Genomic DNA, 18,084 nt, shown 5'->3' with positions numbered 1-18,084 from the left:
ACATCGTACAGAGGCAAATGAGAAGGAAACAATTATAAGATGGTTAAAATCTGAAAAGTCAATTTGGCAGAACAGGTCTGCTTTAACGACAGTGCAGTTAACCTCCCCATGTCTGCGCTGACTGCTTTTGGCTCAGCTTCAGCAGCAGCAGTAGTTCTCTCCTCGCTCCAGTCTGTGCCCTGTGCCCGGGAAAAGGTGCAGCGGGCCGGGCTTACGACGCGTGAAACTCAGCCTTGTTCTGGCACTGCCGCCCTGCCCACTCTGCCCCCCATGCCCACTCTGCCCGCTCCTGTACTGGGGAATGTCTGGCACCTGCTCCCCCCAAAACAACATGAACACAATACTGAGGATGGACTGAGAAGAAAACAGTGTATTTGGAAAGAAAGAGGCAGAAGAAAGAAGGGAGAGAGCAGTTTCAGTGAAAGTTGGAGAGACGGAGAGAGCCAACATTATTTGTATAGCACATTTAAAGGTCCTGTGTAACACAAAATTGACTCTTGTGAGCTTTAAGTCATGTTATAACATTTCCTCATCAAAAACAGACCTGGAGTTGTGTTTTATTTCATTCACGTTTGTCTTGTCTACATCTCCAAAGCTCAAAATGCTCTTTCTTGAAGCGGTAGTTTTTAACTGAACAGAAATAGAGCAGTATGGGCCTTTAAACACATCAAGACAAAGAGTGAGTGAGGGAGAAGAAGAGAGAGAATAACATAAAGGTATAATGTTTGCTGTGGGCTCATAAAGCTTTCACAATGAATACGTCTGAATCCATCTGTGTTATTGTGTGTGCACATGGTTCTATAGGAGCCTCTCCCACTCGTACACTGCACGACATGAACACAAACAACACACGACTCGCGCTCAGAGGTGCACTTTGTCACCTCTCCGGGAGGAGGTTCAGCAGCTGCTCGTCTCCTTGGGGATGTGATTGTTTTGTCTAGAAGAGAAAAGTGAGAGACAGAAAGAAGAAAGAGAGAGGTAGAAAGAGACAAGCCAGGCCGGTGCAACCTAGTGCTTCCGCTCAATTTCATTTCTCTCCAGCAACTAGGTCAGGAATCGGGATACAGTAGACCAGTGGTGCCCAATACGTCGATCGCCAAGGTCGTGTGGGTAGATCACAGTGTCCTAGTACTCGTCTCGGACTCGATCACGTTTGGACTCGGTCTTGTCTCTCACTCGAGGTCTGACACTGGACAAGTGCGATCATATTTCATTACGGACGCTGCTGTTGACAATAAACTTGTACCAGGGTGCGGGAGCGTGCGGAGCGTCTCACTGTAGCCTGTGCTCCATTTGGAACACGCGGATACTGTGCAGCACATCACAATCATACACGCTCCCTGCGCACAGCCTGTCCACAACAGTGTGAGTCCTTGTGTACCAGCGTGTATCAGGTTAAACTTTATTAAAACATCCTACCTGTCCATCTGCTTCACGTCAGCGCACCGCTCCTCGCCTTTCACGCTCTCGCTCTTCCCCAAGTAAAGCGCACACAGGCTCCTGCCACAATGTGCGCAGATTAGAAGGACAAGACAAAACGCGAAGCAAAAACTAATCTAAATTTATGTTAGAGTGTTGGCACAGAGGAGCCAACTGCACAGAGCAGATCTACCGCGACATGTGGCTGAAGTTTGCCTAATAAACGTGCACAAATACATTCGTGTTTGTCACGACGTGTGTTTGGTTTGGTAAATGTGCAGAGGCTAAATCCCACTGTAAAACTAGAACTAACCATGCAACTCCAGTTAGGAACTTGAAAAAACAGGTTTAAAAATCCTAATCGCTGTCTTCACTTTTTTCAGTTTTCTGTAAAGTGCTGTTGAAAGTTCTCTTAAGTCCAGTACAGTTTCCTTGGCTTTGTAGTCGGTCGATCATTTTGACTTGGACATTTTATAAGTAGCTCGCATGCTGAAAAAGTGTGGGCACCCCTGCAGTAGACGGTTTGCAAGAACCCCAGAAGTTGTAGACCACGCACCAACCAATCAACGAAGAGCTGTGAAGTCATGACGTCAAACTCGTCACGTCTGTCTGGGTCCCTTTTGTGAAACAGCACAACAGTAAACAAAGCGTCCAGATGGATGTAGACGAAGACAGACATTCTGTATTGGCAACGATTCCTGAGATCGAAGATTTAAAGCTGGAACAAAGAGAATGTTTGGTGAATTTCATCAAGGGGAAAGTCATTATTGCCCCTCTTCCTACAGGATTTGGAAAAGCTTAATCTAGCAGTTAGCCCTGTAAGAAGCGCATTTCATACATCACAACCAAATAGCAGGGATTTGTTAAATAAAAAAATTTACCCGTCTACCATCGAGCGAACAAATCCTAATGCTGCGAGGTCAAACGGTTTCCACAAAGTGAAACCAGCTGATGAATCAGGCTAGAAAGAGACGGCAATGCAGAGCAAGTGCAAAAGGGGCGAGAGAAAGACAGAGGATGACTGGTTAAAGGAGAGATGTGCTTGTGTCTGGAATGTTCTGCAGTGTGGTATTAAACTTTCTAGTTTGCATTTATTCCATTACAAGTGTTTTATAGATTAAAAATATTTACACTTTACATCACATCTCCATAGATCTGACCTGTTCTTAGCCTGGTTTAATTTTTGCTTATATTCATGGAGATAGATGAGTTTAATGCTTCACTGTGGAACATTCCAGGCAAAGTTTTATGGAGTTAATGGTTGTCATGGTCTTGGTGTATTAATTATCTTTTTTTATTTTATTTTCACTTTTCACTTGCACATTTACATTTATGTAATTATGTGTTATTTCACACCAGTCTCTTGCTATCTTTTTTGCTACTTATTTAGAATGTATTATTATTATTTATTAATTATCAATAAAGTTTGTCTAAGTGTAATTATTATTTATATTACATTTATTATTGTATTATCTTGTCAGACTTTAATCTGAGCTTTACTTGAACACAATCTGACCAGAAAGGACAGATTTAGATGGAACTACAACAGGTGAGAACATTTATATTTACCAAACACTACAACAGTGATCACCCAGTGCAGAGGACAGATGATGTCTACCCATAGACTGTATAAAGAAGTGGACTAAGCGAGTGTGATGTCACCTACAGTGTTCAGTGTTCAGTGTCGCTTAAATGAGGCTTGTGATGTTCACAGTTATAGGAGCAAATCTGGAGCCAGGCTCTATGTTATGAACAGGATTTTTTGATGGACAAAATAGCAAAAAAACAAATTCAGGACCGTGTGTCGTGGGTTAATACGAACATTTTAAGACCAACATGACGAGGCTCACAGCAGCAGTTACAGAGAGAGGAGCCACAAGATCCTTATGTGGAGCCAGGGTCAGAGGGAGTTGGAAGAGCCTCCTGGCGAACTTCCAATTTGGCACACGGTGGCTGGAGCGTTAGCTATGTCCACTCATATATACAGTCTATGTGTCTACCTAATGTAGTGTAGTCGGGGTCAGCCTAATGTTCCCACAGGCCAGTGTTCCCTTATTTCTAAGATTTTGCTCAAAATGAAACTAAGTCAAGTCATTGTTATTTTTAAACCACATTTAAAGGGATGAGTCAGAGTCATTTCAACCTAGAGTTCTTTGCACCGTGACCTCTATTTTCCATCTGTAGTCGACTGCTGTTGGAGAAGAGTTTGGGTGTAACTGATGACCAAACTGGGTGAAATAGGGATAAAATCTGACGCAAACTGATGATAAAGGAAATGTGGGAATACAGGGCCTAATTTTGGAAAGGAAAAAAAAGGAAATGATGGAATAAACGTGAAAACAGGACTAGTTCATTTTTAGATCAATATTTGATTTTGTTTCTTATTTTAAGTGCAAAGAGTTGTTGTTTTTCTTATCTTAAGTGTACCAAGATGTATTTTCATATTTTAACTGCAAAACGTCGTGTTCCATTGGCAGATCGTTTTACTTGTCAAGCGAAATTTACTCAAGTCATAATAAAACTTTCTCAATTCAAGTCGTCGTAACTTGGCCGGACTTCGGTTCGTGTCCAACCGTAAAAACCTGCAAAACCCTACAGGGCGACAGAAGCGGGACAGACCGTATGGCTCTCCGTTGGCTTCACAGAGACGGTGCGTTTAACGGCGGGGCCTGATTGCTGTGTAATTGGTTTGTCATTCCCGCCGCAGAGGTCACCACAAAACACCATCATGTTTAATGTGGGGTGAAAACGGAGAGATGTGTGATTTATGCGTTCATTACAGACGCACGGATCACACCGGAATGCGCTCTTAATCACTTTTACGCAGATTGGACCAGAGACCGGAGTCAAAAGTTCTGCTTGAGTGTGCAGGTGGTTACGGAGGTAAACTAGAGCGCGTGGTAATAGAGACGAGCTAAGTGAAGTACAAACCAATACAGCTTCTTCATTACATCGCTTAATTAATGTCTACCCATCGATTTATAATTACCCACTCACTACCCACGCGTTTTTTTTGTATACTGTATTTTCCGCACTGTAGGACGCTCTGGATTATAAAGTGCACTGTCATAGAATGGTGAACTTTTAAAATTTAAACGAAACACGTTTGGATTCCCCTACAGATTACAGATTACATACCCCAAAATGTAGTTTGTAACGTAATCCATTAAATGACTTAAAGTGAGTAACGTAATCTGAATACTTTGGATTACTTGATTTGCTGTAGAGAAGCAAAGACGAGGAAATCTTCACATAAGATGTTTTGTCTGATAAAAGACAAACCCAGACTTTACTGAACCATATTAAAAGTATTTTTGATAGAAGAGGAGGAGACATGATCCACGCAGCATGATTTAGTCCTGTTAAATCCTGTTTTAGACCTGGTTTAGACCTGGTTTAGACCTGGTTTTAGACCTGGTTTTAGACCTGGTTTAGAACTGGTTTAGTCCTGGTTTACACCTGGTTTAGACCTGGTTTAGTCCTGGTTAATCCTGGTTTAGACCTGGTTTTAGATCTAGTTTAGGCCTGGTTTAGACCTGGTTTTAGACCTGGTTTTAGACCTGGTTTTAGACCTGACCTGGTTTAGACCTGGTTTAGACTGGTTTTAGACCTGGTTTAGACCTGGTTTAGACCTGGTTTAGTGTCCGGCAATGAGTAGAATTATCGAAAAAAAAAAAAAAAGGCCAAAATGGAAAACAGGAATACCACCATGTAATCGAAACTGTAATCCAATTACCACTCACTGAAAAGTAACTGTAACTGAATACAGTTTGTACCTGATTACATAACTCCGTAGTAATTGTTAAAACTGGTTTAGACCTGGTTTATGGTAACCTGGTTTAATGGTTTAATGGTTTAAACTGGTAAATGAATAGAATATCGAAAAAAAAAAAAAAAATATAGCCAAAATGTGAAAACAGGAAAATACCACCATGTAATCGATTTATTTCAACATTGTAACTGTAATCCAATTACCACTCACTGAAACAGTAACTGTAACTGAATACAGTTACTCATAATTTGTACTCTGATTACATAACTCCGGTACATGTAATCTGTTACTCCCCAACAGTAGGGAGGGTGCTGTCTGGGATCGCTGGATTGTCGGCGTGTTCACAGTGACTCAGTTGTTCAATTGTATCTAGAAATGGCACATTGGACTCGCTTTTTCAGTTCGTTCCTCTGTTCCGTTCCTTGTCCGTGTGGAGTGATGAGTGTGGCTGTGGGTGTTTTTCGCTGGGGGTTTGCGGGCGCTGCGGATGGTGCGGCTTTGTAGTTTACTGAAGTCGTGCTGGGACACCCGAGTGGATTCGTGTATGGGGCGCTCTGGATTGCGGGACTGCGCTCAGTTTTTGATGGGGTTTGAGGCTTAAGAGCGCTCCCAATAGCCCGGAAAATACAGTAGTTGGTACAGTGCAGGTAAAAGGACTCATATTCCTCTATATTCTGATTTATGTGTAACAAGGTGGTCACTTGTAAGATAATTTCCTAACCGCAGTGCTTCACCAGATGCACCGTCTCCGTGTGGTTGTCAAGGCTTTCTGCAGGTAGCTGTACGAGGCGTGTGTGTGTACAGAGATGGCGGTGGTGATGACAGCTGCTCTGATCACGTCCCAAGCCCTATGATCTTGCCAGATTATCACTACCACTATTAATTCTCTGTTCTATTGCGGTCTATTCCATGCTGTATTTAGTGTTCCTTATTTTGAGTGTTGGGAGAAACGCCTTATAAAAGTAACAAATTACTGTAATGTATTGCTTTTTGCTGTAACACAGTAATGTAAGGGGAAAAAATTGTCATATTTTACTCAGTATAAATGTCAGTAACACGCATTACAATGCTTTTTTAACCTGGACTGAAGTGGTGGGGTTTTCGTAGCCAGGCTGGTGCCACCTAGTGCCTCAGGAATCAGAATACACTAGACAGTTCGCAAAAACCCTGGAAGTGCAGCAGCCAATGAGCGAAGAGCCAGACATTCAGTGTTGTCAATGATTGCCGAGATCGAGGATTTAAAGGTGGAACAAAGAGAATGTTTGGTGAATTTAATCAAGGGGAAAGACGTTATTGTCCTTCTTCCTACGGGATTTGGGAAAAGCTTAATACACCAGTTATCCCCGTTAGCGGCGCATTACATATGTCATGACCAAATAGCAGTGATTGGTTAAATAAAAAAAGTACCCACCTATTGTTGAGCGAACGAATCCTAATGCTGCGAGGTCAGGCAGGGTTTTTTGATTTTTCATACAAATTCGCTAAAATCACCGTGATATCAGCAGCAGTGAAACTCCTGATCAAGATGTTTCACCTCCTTTTCTTCAGTCTAATCAGACAGAAGAGAGAGATGAGTGAACCTTCAGATCATCTAACATCGGGTAGCACATTCTCCACATGGGCCATACGCTCATTACTTTCAGCTTGTGAAAAATAAGGATATGAAGAACACCATAGTCAAGCTAAACCTAAAGAACTGTCCACTTCTCGAAATAGCACCAGTAATTTAACTTAACATTTACAGAGGTGCCATAGTATCATGAAGTCAGCAAGGAAGCTAGCGGAGGATGAGAGTGGCGATAAAACCACAAGCAGCAAAATGAACATTCGCCTGCTCTGAGATTCTTCAGCCTCAAGAGGTTAGGAGACTTATGGTGGAGTATGTTGTTGAAAATATGCTGTCGCCATTTTCAACTGTGGAATTGCCAGCTTTTCGAAAACTTGTCAGTGAGATGTCTGTTGTGACTAGCAGCAATGATGACAAGAAAAGCAAGGCTACCATCGTTATGGTTCCAAGTGTCAGGATGGGCCTGGAGGTGCACCTGTGTACTCCTGGTTTACTCCTGGTCTAGTCCTGGTTTAGTCCTGACTCTAAGGAGGCTTAGATCATATTTGGACCTCCCCCCGGTCTTTTCTACTGTCCTGAATGCCAGTCCAGACGTCCAGAGGGAAAATGCCAGGGCCGAATTTTGTTCCTAGTCCAACTAGAACTCCATGCATCTTTAAAGTAACAAGTCCTTTTTCAGCACATGCACTTTAACTTTCTGTGAAGGTAGCAGTTAACTAGGTTGGTTTGGTTGCTGACTTAGTATTGACTGCTGCACCTGAAAAAATTAAATCACTTTTAAAAACATATGTGTCTGCTTTGTACACTGTGCACATGGCCTCCCACTTGTCCCGACCATGACGCAAAGCGCGGAATTTCTTGTACAAGTCATTGTTAAATGCATTTGCACTTCGGCATGTTGCAGACTGACCGACTGTTTGTGTCTGCTCGCTCCTTCTGAGTTACAGAGAGCTACAAGAGCTGCACAATTTAATGGCCCCAGTGAAAGATAATGAAAAGCCAGACATTTGCACCACTTTATAAATAAAAAAAAATGGATGGGCCAGGACAGGACCTGAAAAACGGACATGTCCGGGGAAAAATAGATGTTAGGCCACGCTAATGTCAATGTCTAAATAGTGTTACCGGTCCCAAGTGCGGTGACCACGATAACAAAAAGAATACATCTGTGGAATAGAAAGAGAGTCTTAGGATTGACGGCAACACTTGTGTTTCTTTCCCAGATGTGTCTATATTTTCAATGAAACATCAGTGCAATTCACAGTCACAACATGGCTTAAACAAATAATGCACATAGGGTTCTTTAACAACAAAAATCACGTCAGGAGGCTTCTTTACAGTCAATGGGAGTCTTATACATTTAGCATACACACATAATATAACTGTTACGTTTCAAATATAAGCGAACAGTGTGAGCAGCCGTACCATTAGCAACCACTTTGCGATGTCCCTAGAGACCAATGGCTCCGCACAAACTCACTATACCGCGATTTAACTTCAAAACTACACAAATCATTAGATTCCTACTATCATTCTTAACATGAAAGTATCATAAAGCATAAATCCTTCATTCATGGCGATTTTGAACCAAACACAAACCGGTGGAATAGAAAGAGATTCTTAGGATTAGATTGACGACAACACTTGTGTTTCTTTCCCAGATGTGTCTAAGGCTGTGTTCAGACTGCAGCCTGAAGTGACCCAAATCCAATTTTTTGGCCCCTATGTGACCTGTATCTGATCATTTAATGACAGTCTGAACGACACATATCCGATTTTTTCAAATGCGATCCAGGCAATTTCAATATGTGCTCCTGAAACCGATACATATCCGATCTTCTGACATGCGACTTCAGTCTGAACGGCCAAAGCGCATTCTTTCAGCCTACATGTTATCAACAAGCCACAAACGTCACTATTCTGCACTGAAGTAGGCAAAAATTGTTAATGAAGCGAAGCACATCGCCACTCACGTTCCTTTTCAACGGACGTCGCTGCCGCTGTCCCACAAAACGCCACGGCCAAAAACCTCGTCCTTCTCCTTCTCAATCTCCTTAAAACAAGTAAGTTGTTCATGTTCTGACTCTAGTACAAGTGTTAAAGGTTCCGCCAGCGAATTCCATCCTACTCCCCAATATTCGCACAGGATTATAAAGAGCTTATGCAAAATAATAAATATGCAAAAACATATACATATATTTTCTTAATGATCAGAACTTATTCGTAATAATAATAACTACAGTAACTATTAAATGTGGTGACATATTTTTAGGTGTACCACAACAGAAGCATAGAAGCATAGATACATGTAACCATTGTATATATAGATGGATGGTAAATAATTTCCTCCAAACCCGCTCCTTTAACTGCTAGCCTCGTGAGCTTCATTTGATTGGAACTGAAAGCTACAGGTGACGTCACACTCCCTCAGTCCACTTCTTTATAAACCCCATCTCCAAATGAGACACTGTGCTTTCATACAGCAGCTCCATGTGTCACTAACAAAGTCTACAAAGATCTGATTTCCATAGAATAAACCATGAATCCATACCTCCATCACAATCTAACATTTGCACACGCTCTCCTCTTCACACACGGTCCCCCTCACTCTTATATTCTCTGTTTGATGAAATACATGAAAAAGATGGGGCCCTCACCTCATGTTTGGAGCCTGACCTTCATTTATTCGCTGCATTTCACAGTCAAATCCTCCTTTAACCCAGAAACGGCTGAACATATAGAGGAGGGAAGTACAGTTATAATTGGAGACCTTCGCATGTGCGTATGCTGAGGTATAGGCGAGGTGCTGAGCCATAATTAGGTTCTACTGTAGCTATAGAGCAGTGAGCTTAAAAATGTATCCATGGCTTTCAGGATGGTGAAAAACGAGGACAGTTTCCATGGCGATTAACAATTCAGAACAAAGTAGAATATCTTTGCGATGGTAAAAAGTGCTGAAAATGCTGCATATTAATTATATACTTTACAGGCTGATGTCATAAATAATTCCTGGTGCTGTGAGGCTATCTGGATGGACTATTCTGTCTGAAACTCTGTTACTCAACACAGTTTAACACAGTCTGGTCACAAAGAGCTGATTTAGAACTACAGTAGGAGAGATGATTTTGGCTGCGTTCAGACTGCAGCCTGAAGTGACCCAAATCTGATTTTTTGGCTTCTATGTGACCTGTATCTGATCTTTTAATGACAGTCTGAATGACACAGATCCGATTTTTTCAAATGTGACCCAGGACACTTGGATATGTGCTCCTGAAACCGATACATATCTGATCTTTTGACATGCGACTTCAGTCTGAACGGCCAAAGTGCATTCATCCACCTACACGTTATCAACAAGACACAAACGTCACTATTCTGCACTGAAGTAGGTGAAAATTGTTAATGAACTCCGTGTCACTGAAGTGAAGCACATCACCACTCACCACTCTTGGCTCCGTCTCCACATCCACACGTTCCTTTCAACGGACGTCGCTGCCACTGTCCCACAAAACACCACGACCAAAAACCTCGTCCTTCTCCTTCTCAATCTCCTCCTTAAAACAAGTAAGTTGTTCATGTTCTGGCTCCGGTACGAGAGGAACTTTAAAATCTCCAGGTGCTCAATGCTGCATCCATGTTTGGACAACTTCCGTAAACACAGAGCACGCTCACTGTGGTTGGACGTCGTGTCTCCAGTGCACATGCGGGACACTTTTGGGCCGTTTAATGTTCACACTGGAGTCACATACAAGTCACATTTAATTGGAAATGTGAACGACCTCGCAAAAACATCGGATTTCACAAAAAAATCGGAATTGAGTGTTAAGCCCTGCAGTCTGAACGTAGCCTTACATCAGAGGTGTCAAACTCAAATTCACATTGGGCCAAAATTAAAAACTGGGACTAAGTCGTGGGCCAAACGAAATATTTACTTAAAAATTTCAACAACATCTGCATGTTTTCTCTTCTTTCAAGATACATAATGTTAAAAATAACCCTGGATAAGTGGAAGAAAATGGAATGGAATGTTAAAAATGTCTTGTTAAAATAAATGTTTAATAATAGTTTTGCTTAAACATCAAATCCAGAACAAGCAGAATATAAAATAATAACAGCATTTTAAATAAATCATGTTCCTATAGCAGATCTAAAGCTCTAATACATATTTGATATGATCTCACAGGTCAAATATAATTATATCGTGGGCCAAATTTGGCACCCGGGCCTGAGTTTGACATGTCTGAGATGGATGGATGGATAGATACTTTATTTAATTTTCCAGCAGCAACAATGAAAAATAATAACAATAACATGAGTAATTACATTTATAGCGATGTGTTGTGTAGGCATATGACATGCGGAGCAGGACGGGTACAACAGTCTGTCCCAAAGGTGCTCTCCAGTCTGGTGAGGGTGCTGGGGGTTCTCCAGGACCAACAGGAGCTGGTTTAGGGCCCTCTTCTCAGCCACAAATGTGAGTCCGCCTCTGCACCCACTACAAAACCTGCCTTCTTCACCAGCTCATCCAACCATCCTGTGTCCTTTTTCTTGAGGTCTGAAGAGGACACTCGAGATAACTGCCTGGTAGAACATCAGCAGGAGCTTCTCTCAGCCTTCTGAAAAAGTACAACCTGTCTGTCCTTTTCTGTAAAGCAGATGAGTATTCTCAGAAAAGTCCAGTCTGATGTTGAGCTGTAGGCCCAAATACAGTTTCATGCTGCTATTCCGACATGCAGCTATTTAGACATTGACGTCGAATTGTCGGAGTCTTGGCATAAACATTATTTTTCAAGTGTCCTTTGCCTTTTTGTTACTTTGATTAATTTAGTAGTTTTAGTTCATTATTTAGTGTAATTCATCCCTCTTGTCTTCAGATTTAGTTGGTCCTTAGTATTTAAACTCCCCTGTTCTTTGTCTGGTGGGTTAGTTTTGTTCTGTTCAGTTTGATTTAAGTTACCCAAGTTGGACCCAGCTTTTTTATATTCATGATTTGCCTAATTTGAGCCTTTATTAAATTATCTAGTTTTTTGACTGTATTAAATTTAAACTTATTTTTATGCCTTTCTGTTTGGTCCACTACACTGATACACCCCGCAACAGCTGTGTCATCAGAGTACTTCTGCATGTGACACAGCCCTGAGTTGTATCTAAAGTCTGACATGAACAGGGTAAACAGAACTGGTGACAGTACCATCCCCTGTGGAGCTCCGATGTTGTAACCAATCGGAGATACTGAGGTCTCCCAGTGAGATCATCTGCAGTCCAGCAAACCAGAGAAGAACAAATTCCCATGTGGATTTGTTTCTGAGCAGCAGACTTTGGTGTTAAATGCGCTGGAGAACTCATACAAGGTCAACCTCTCAGCACTACTGCCTTTGTCAAGATGAAAGAGGGACCTTTGGAGCAGGTAGAGCGTGACGTTTTTTGTGTGCGCGCTTTTAAACAGCAGCGGTTTTGAGCAACAAACTCGAAATCCTTGAGAAACCAACGAGTCACAGGGGGAACATGCAATCCAACCCGATCCACTTTATTTGCGCAGCACATTTCATAAACAGACAAAGTGCTGCACAGAGACAGTTAAAACAATATTACGCATTATTAGTTAAATCTCACACAAACAAAAACAGTCAAAGCAAGTAAGAGCAGACCATAAAACTGCAATAAATAAAGAAAATTAAATGAAAACAGAGGACATTATAACTCACACATTTAGAAGCCAGTGAATAAAAGTGTGTCTTAATCAAACCAGGGCTTTTTTTTATTCTCTCACAGTTTTATGATCATTACAATAATTCATCCAGCCAGTCACATTCACTGCAAAGAATATAATTGCTTTTCTCCATGGAGATGTTATTGCTTTGTCTGGAATGTTTCACAGTATGGCATTAATAATAACACCAGCAACACTCACACACACTCCACTTTCGTATCAGGCAGTGTGGATGAAGTGTCTTACCAAAGGACTAGAGATGAGTATTTCGGCTCTTTTTGGAGAGCCAGTTCTTTTGTGTGGAAGATAATTTGTTTCATCAGATTTTGAATTTTAAACACTGTTGAATTTCTCACTTTGAATTTTTAAACTCTGAAAAAACATGTTTGAATTATTTTTATTATGAATTTTAGTTGCTGAAATTTTAAAGGGATAGTTCGGGATTTTTGACATAAATCTGTATGTCATCCCCGTGAGCTATGTTTTAAATTCAAAATTTTAAAAAATCACCACAGATATTTTCAAGTCCTCAAATTCAACAGTCAAAATTCAGAATGTTAAATTCACAGTGAAAAATTACACAGCAAAAATCCAAGATGCCAAGGCAGAAGCAATCGATCGTGTGTGCGAGGAGGACAGAGGCTGCTTCCTATTGGCCGTTCTCATCTGTGGGCGGGGTTTACACTTAACAAATCAATGAGATGAGGTTATGATGAGACTAATTCTGACCAATCAGATCGCTTCACTGCACCTCCTGTTTGTCTCCTGTTGGTTAATAAGTTCGACTGGATCTTGGATCTTTACTGTGAAGTGAATTTTTTTCACTGCGAATTTTACACTCTGAATTTTGACTGTTGAATTTGAGGCTTGAAAATATTTGTGCTGCATATTTAAAAGGTTTTTTTTTTTATATTGAATTTTATGCACTTTGAAAATGTACACTTAAAATTTCAGCAACTAAAATTGATAATAAAAATAATTCAAACATGTTTTTTGACAGTTTAAAAATTCAAAGTGAGAAATTCAACAGCATTTAAAATTCAAAATCTGATGAAACAAATTATCTTCCATATTATAAAGTGTAAAAAAGGCCCATCTCAATTAGACAAACGTTTAGTTTATTTATTTGTGGAGACTCTTGATATGATGTTTTCATCTTGCTAAATCCGGACTCTCCCTTTGATATTGCATTGAAATGTGTCCAAATTTTACCGCGTTTCCTGTTGCTGTCACTCATCGTCTCTCTCTCTCTCCTGCTCGCTCGCTCCCTCGTCTTCTTCATGTTGTGTGTGTGTGTGTGTGTGTGAGCTCATCGCTGTAACTCCTCCCCTCTCCTGCTCAGTGGACACACAGATGCCGCCACACATCTTGGCCAGTCACATATGGCTTCCACAAAAAAAAAAAAAGAAAAAAGAAAGGCACTCTAAATCGGCTGCCGTCATTCACTTCAAAGAGCCAGCTCTAAGGGCCGGATCGTTCGCGACCGACACATCACTACTAATAAGGGCACAACAACAGTTTTTCCCAGTGGTCTCCCATCCAGGCACTAACCAGGCCAGGCCCTGCTCAGCTTCTGAGATCTGATGGGATCAGGCTTTGACAAACTGGTATGAACACAGTAAACCTTTTTATCTTCACAGAGACCAAACCACACCAAGTTACAGGTCAGATCTGTGAAGAGGCAATCCCACTCAGTCAGAATGCCTGTTTTTCTAGATATTTCTGAACTATAAACCTGTAATTGAATAAATGTAAAGTAGAACTGTTTAATGGTAAATGGTAAATAAGTAAATAAGTCATATTTTTATACCCTTCTTGTATTCAAAGAAAAAAAAAAGTGTATTGCATCATATTTTTTTGGTGGATTTTCTATCTATTTGGAGGCAAATGAACTCCTTAGCATTTCAATTTTGTTCATTTTATTTTTAATGATAATTTTTGTAACATGTCCTCTCTAATGGACGTTGGGGACATTTTGGTTTTAAATCCATGCGAAGTTAACAAGTGAAGAAAAAAAACACTTTTTTGATAACCAACATCTCTGGCAAGCTTCTACAGTTGCCTCAAAAAGTTTTTAGACTCCCTTTTAATTTTTATTTTTTTCTTTTCTGATCATAGTGCAGCCACAAACTATCTCCTTTTGAGTTAATTGTGTCTCTTGGACACACTACTACCTACAAGTATAGTCCTCAAGCCCTATTTAGCAGTGTTGCCATAGTTACTTTGAAATAGTAATCTGACTATTGACTACTGATTACTTCTTTAAAAAGTAACTTAGTTAAGTTACTGACTACTTGCTTTTAAAAGTAAAAAAGTTAGATTACAAGTTACTTTACGTTACTGTTTTCTTCTCGGGCAGGACCTGCTCTGTTAACATGGTTGTGCCATGCTGTGTCTCTAGATGTTTCTTTAAGTTTGATGTTGTATTCACTTTGTCACCAGCACAGTGAACAACCAACCTTTATGTTGCCATCCTTAGCTGAAATAAAATCAAAATAATGTTTGTATTTCCAGCTGCAAAAGGTACAGCTCTCTCCCTCCATTGTTTACATCTGACTCGTGGTGAAGGGGAGATGACGTAACATCATAGGAAACATGTCACCAGAGACAATTTATATGATCTTTGGGGTCACACAACCCACGCTGCCAAAAAATAAAAATAAATAAATAACCTACGTCACCCTGAAACGCTAAAATAGTAATGTACAGTGTATTAGATAAGTAACTTAAATCTGACCACTGGTTTGGAAATAGTACTGTGTTAGACACTCGTTACTGAAAAAAGTAGTCGGACATTCAGACTGCAGGGCTTAACTCTCAATTCGTATTTTTTTGTGAAATCCGATGTTTTTGCGAGGTCGTTCACATTTCCAATTAAATGTGACTTGTATGTGATCTCCAGTGTGAACAGTAAATGCCTCAAAAGTGTCCTGCATGTGCACTGGAGACACGATGACGTCAACCTCAGTGAGCGTGCTCTGTTTTTATGGAAGTTGTCCAAACATGAATGAAGCATTGAGCACCTGGAGATTTTAAAGTTCCTCTCGTACCGGAGCCAGAACATGAACAACTTACTTGTTTTAAGGAGGAGATTGAGAAGGAGAAGGACGAGGTTTTTGGTCGTGGTGTTTTGTGGGGCAGCGGCAGCGACGTCCATTGAAAGGAACGTGTGGATGTGGAGACGGAGCCAAGAGTGGTGAGTGGTGATGTGCTTCACTTCAGTGACACAGAGTTCATTAACAATTTTCGCCTACTTCAGCGCAGAATAGTGATGTTTGTGGCTTGTTGATAACGTGTAGGTGGATGAATGCACTTTGGCCGTTCAGACTGAAGTCGCATGTCAAAAGATCAGATATGTATCGGTTTCAGGAGCACAGATCCAAGTGTTCTGGGTCACATTTGAAAAAAACGGATCTGTGTCGTTCAGACTGTCATTAAAAGATCAGATACAGGAACATAGGGGCCAAAAAATCAGATTTGGGTCACTTCAGGCTGCAGTCTGAATGCAGCCTATGTAGCGCGTTAGTGGCATCACTGCTATTTAGGCAGAGGAACCTAGTCCCCCCATTAAGAGTTTGTCTCAAAACAGTTAAAAGAAAGACTGGTTAACTCAATGTCCACTATAAAGGACACAAATGAATTGGCCTGGTCTCAGGAGGATACAGCGCTTTTCCACTTTCAAGGCACTCTACAATGCTTTACATCCATTCGTCCACCAGTTTATGCATACACTGGGGGTTAAGCGTCTTGCCCAAGGACACAACAACAGCATTCATCTGTCATCATCGGCGCACCAATGATGTTTATGTCGAGAGCGAGATTCGATTCCACCAAGGTTTGGATCAGTGGACAAACGCTCTGACCAACTGAGCTACTGTCGTCCTGTATGAATGTCATACTGCGGAACATTCCAGGCAGACAGTGTTGGGGAGTAACAGATTACATGTACCGGAGTTATGTAATCAGAGTACAAATTATGAGTTAGCTGTATTCAGTTACAGTTACTGTTTTAATGAGTGGTAATTGGATTACAGTTACTTTGTTGAAATCAAATGGATTACACGGCGGTATTTTACTGTTTTCACATTTTGGGCTAAACCAGGTCTAAGCCAGGACTAAAACAAGACTAAACCAGGTCAACAAGACTAAACCAGGAATAAACCAGGTCTAAACCGGGACTAAACCAGGACTAAAACAGGACTAAAACCAGGTCTAAAACAGGACTAAAACAGGATTTAACAGGACTAAATCATGCCGCGTGGATCGTGTCTCCTCCTCTTCTATCAATAATATTTTTAATTTGGTTGAGTAAAGCCTGAGCTTTTTCATTTTCTTTTAGCAGACAAAACATCTTATTTTAACATTTCCTCGTCTTTGCTTCTCGACAGCAAATCAAGTAATCCAAAGTATTCAGATTACGTTACTTACTTTAAGTAATTTAATGGATTCCGTTACAAACTACATTTTGGGGTATGTAATCTGTAATCTGTAGGGGAATGCATTTAAAAAGTAACCTTCCCAACACTGCAGGCAGAGCAGTGAAGTATCAATAGAAACAAGCAGGTGACGGACCCTCCACCAGAAAAGTTACACAGTGCACCTTTAAAAACACACATGGGTCCTTTAACGTACAGTATTATTCCGGTCTTTTGTTATAATGTTTTGGCTCATAGTTCAGAGGTCGCCGTTCTAATTCTCCGCACAAAAAGCATATTCAGTGTCTTTATTTTGTATTCGTTCTCTTTATTGTCACATTATCCTGGCGTTTCGTGCGGCGGAGACAGCACATACATAATTTATGAAACACCCTCAGCGCCATGACAACAGAGGCTAAAAGAAAAGAAAATGGCTGCAGTTAAAAACACAATTCTTTTTCACATAAGTCAAACAAACATCGAGCGCTCACCAAAGAACAAGGCACGATTCAGTTTCGACAAAAACATTCGGAGAAATATTTGGCCTGAGCATTGTAATAAGACAAAATGGAGATGAGGAAATTGTGTCTCTGGTACGACTATTTAGAAATTAAAAGCACAAGTCCCATGTTAGGTTCTTTTCTGATGTTGTATCCTCGTCAAAAACAGACCTGGAGTTGTGTTTTGTTTCATCGTTTAACACACAAACTCTGCATAATTAGGCTGAGTTCTTCCTTCAAACTAAAAACACTCTGGGATACAGGAAGTGCTCCACTCTGTTCATCATTTGGATAATTTCAGCCCTGGAATTGCCAATCTCGACTCAAATAAAGGTAAAAGGAGCTGTGAATTTGAGCATTTTGACCTTTGGAGATGTAGACAGAAATAATAAAGTGTTACTCAAACATGTGAATGAAACAAAACACAACTCCAGCTCTGTTTTTGAGGCAGTAACAACATTATAACCTGACTTAAAGCTCACAAAAGGTCAATTTGCCTGTGTGTATGACTGATGATTCTGAAATTTTGATTTAATTTGGTGGGATAATAACTGTTGTAAATATAAATTATGGTTTTATACACTAATCAAGAAGCAGTTTGTGAAGAAAAGTTGAAATACAGTGTTCCCTCGTTTATCGCGGGGGTTACGTTCTTAAAATAACCCACGATAGGTGAAATCCGCAAAGTAGTCAACTTTATA

This window comes from Boleophthalmus pectinirostris, unplaced genomic scaffold, assembly GCF_026225935.1.
Source record: "Boleophthalmus pectinirostris isolate CB_2022bp ecotype Guang Dong unplaced genomic scaffold, ASM2622593v1 HiC_scaffold_9, whole genome shotgun sequence".
Lineage (NCBI taxonomy): Eukaryota > Metazoa > Chordata > Actinopteri > Gobiiformes > Gobiidae > Boleophthalmus > Boleophthalmus pectinirostris.
Note: the sequence above shows the minus strand (reverse complement) of the source record.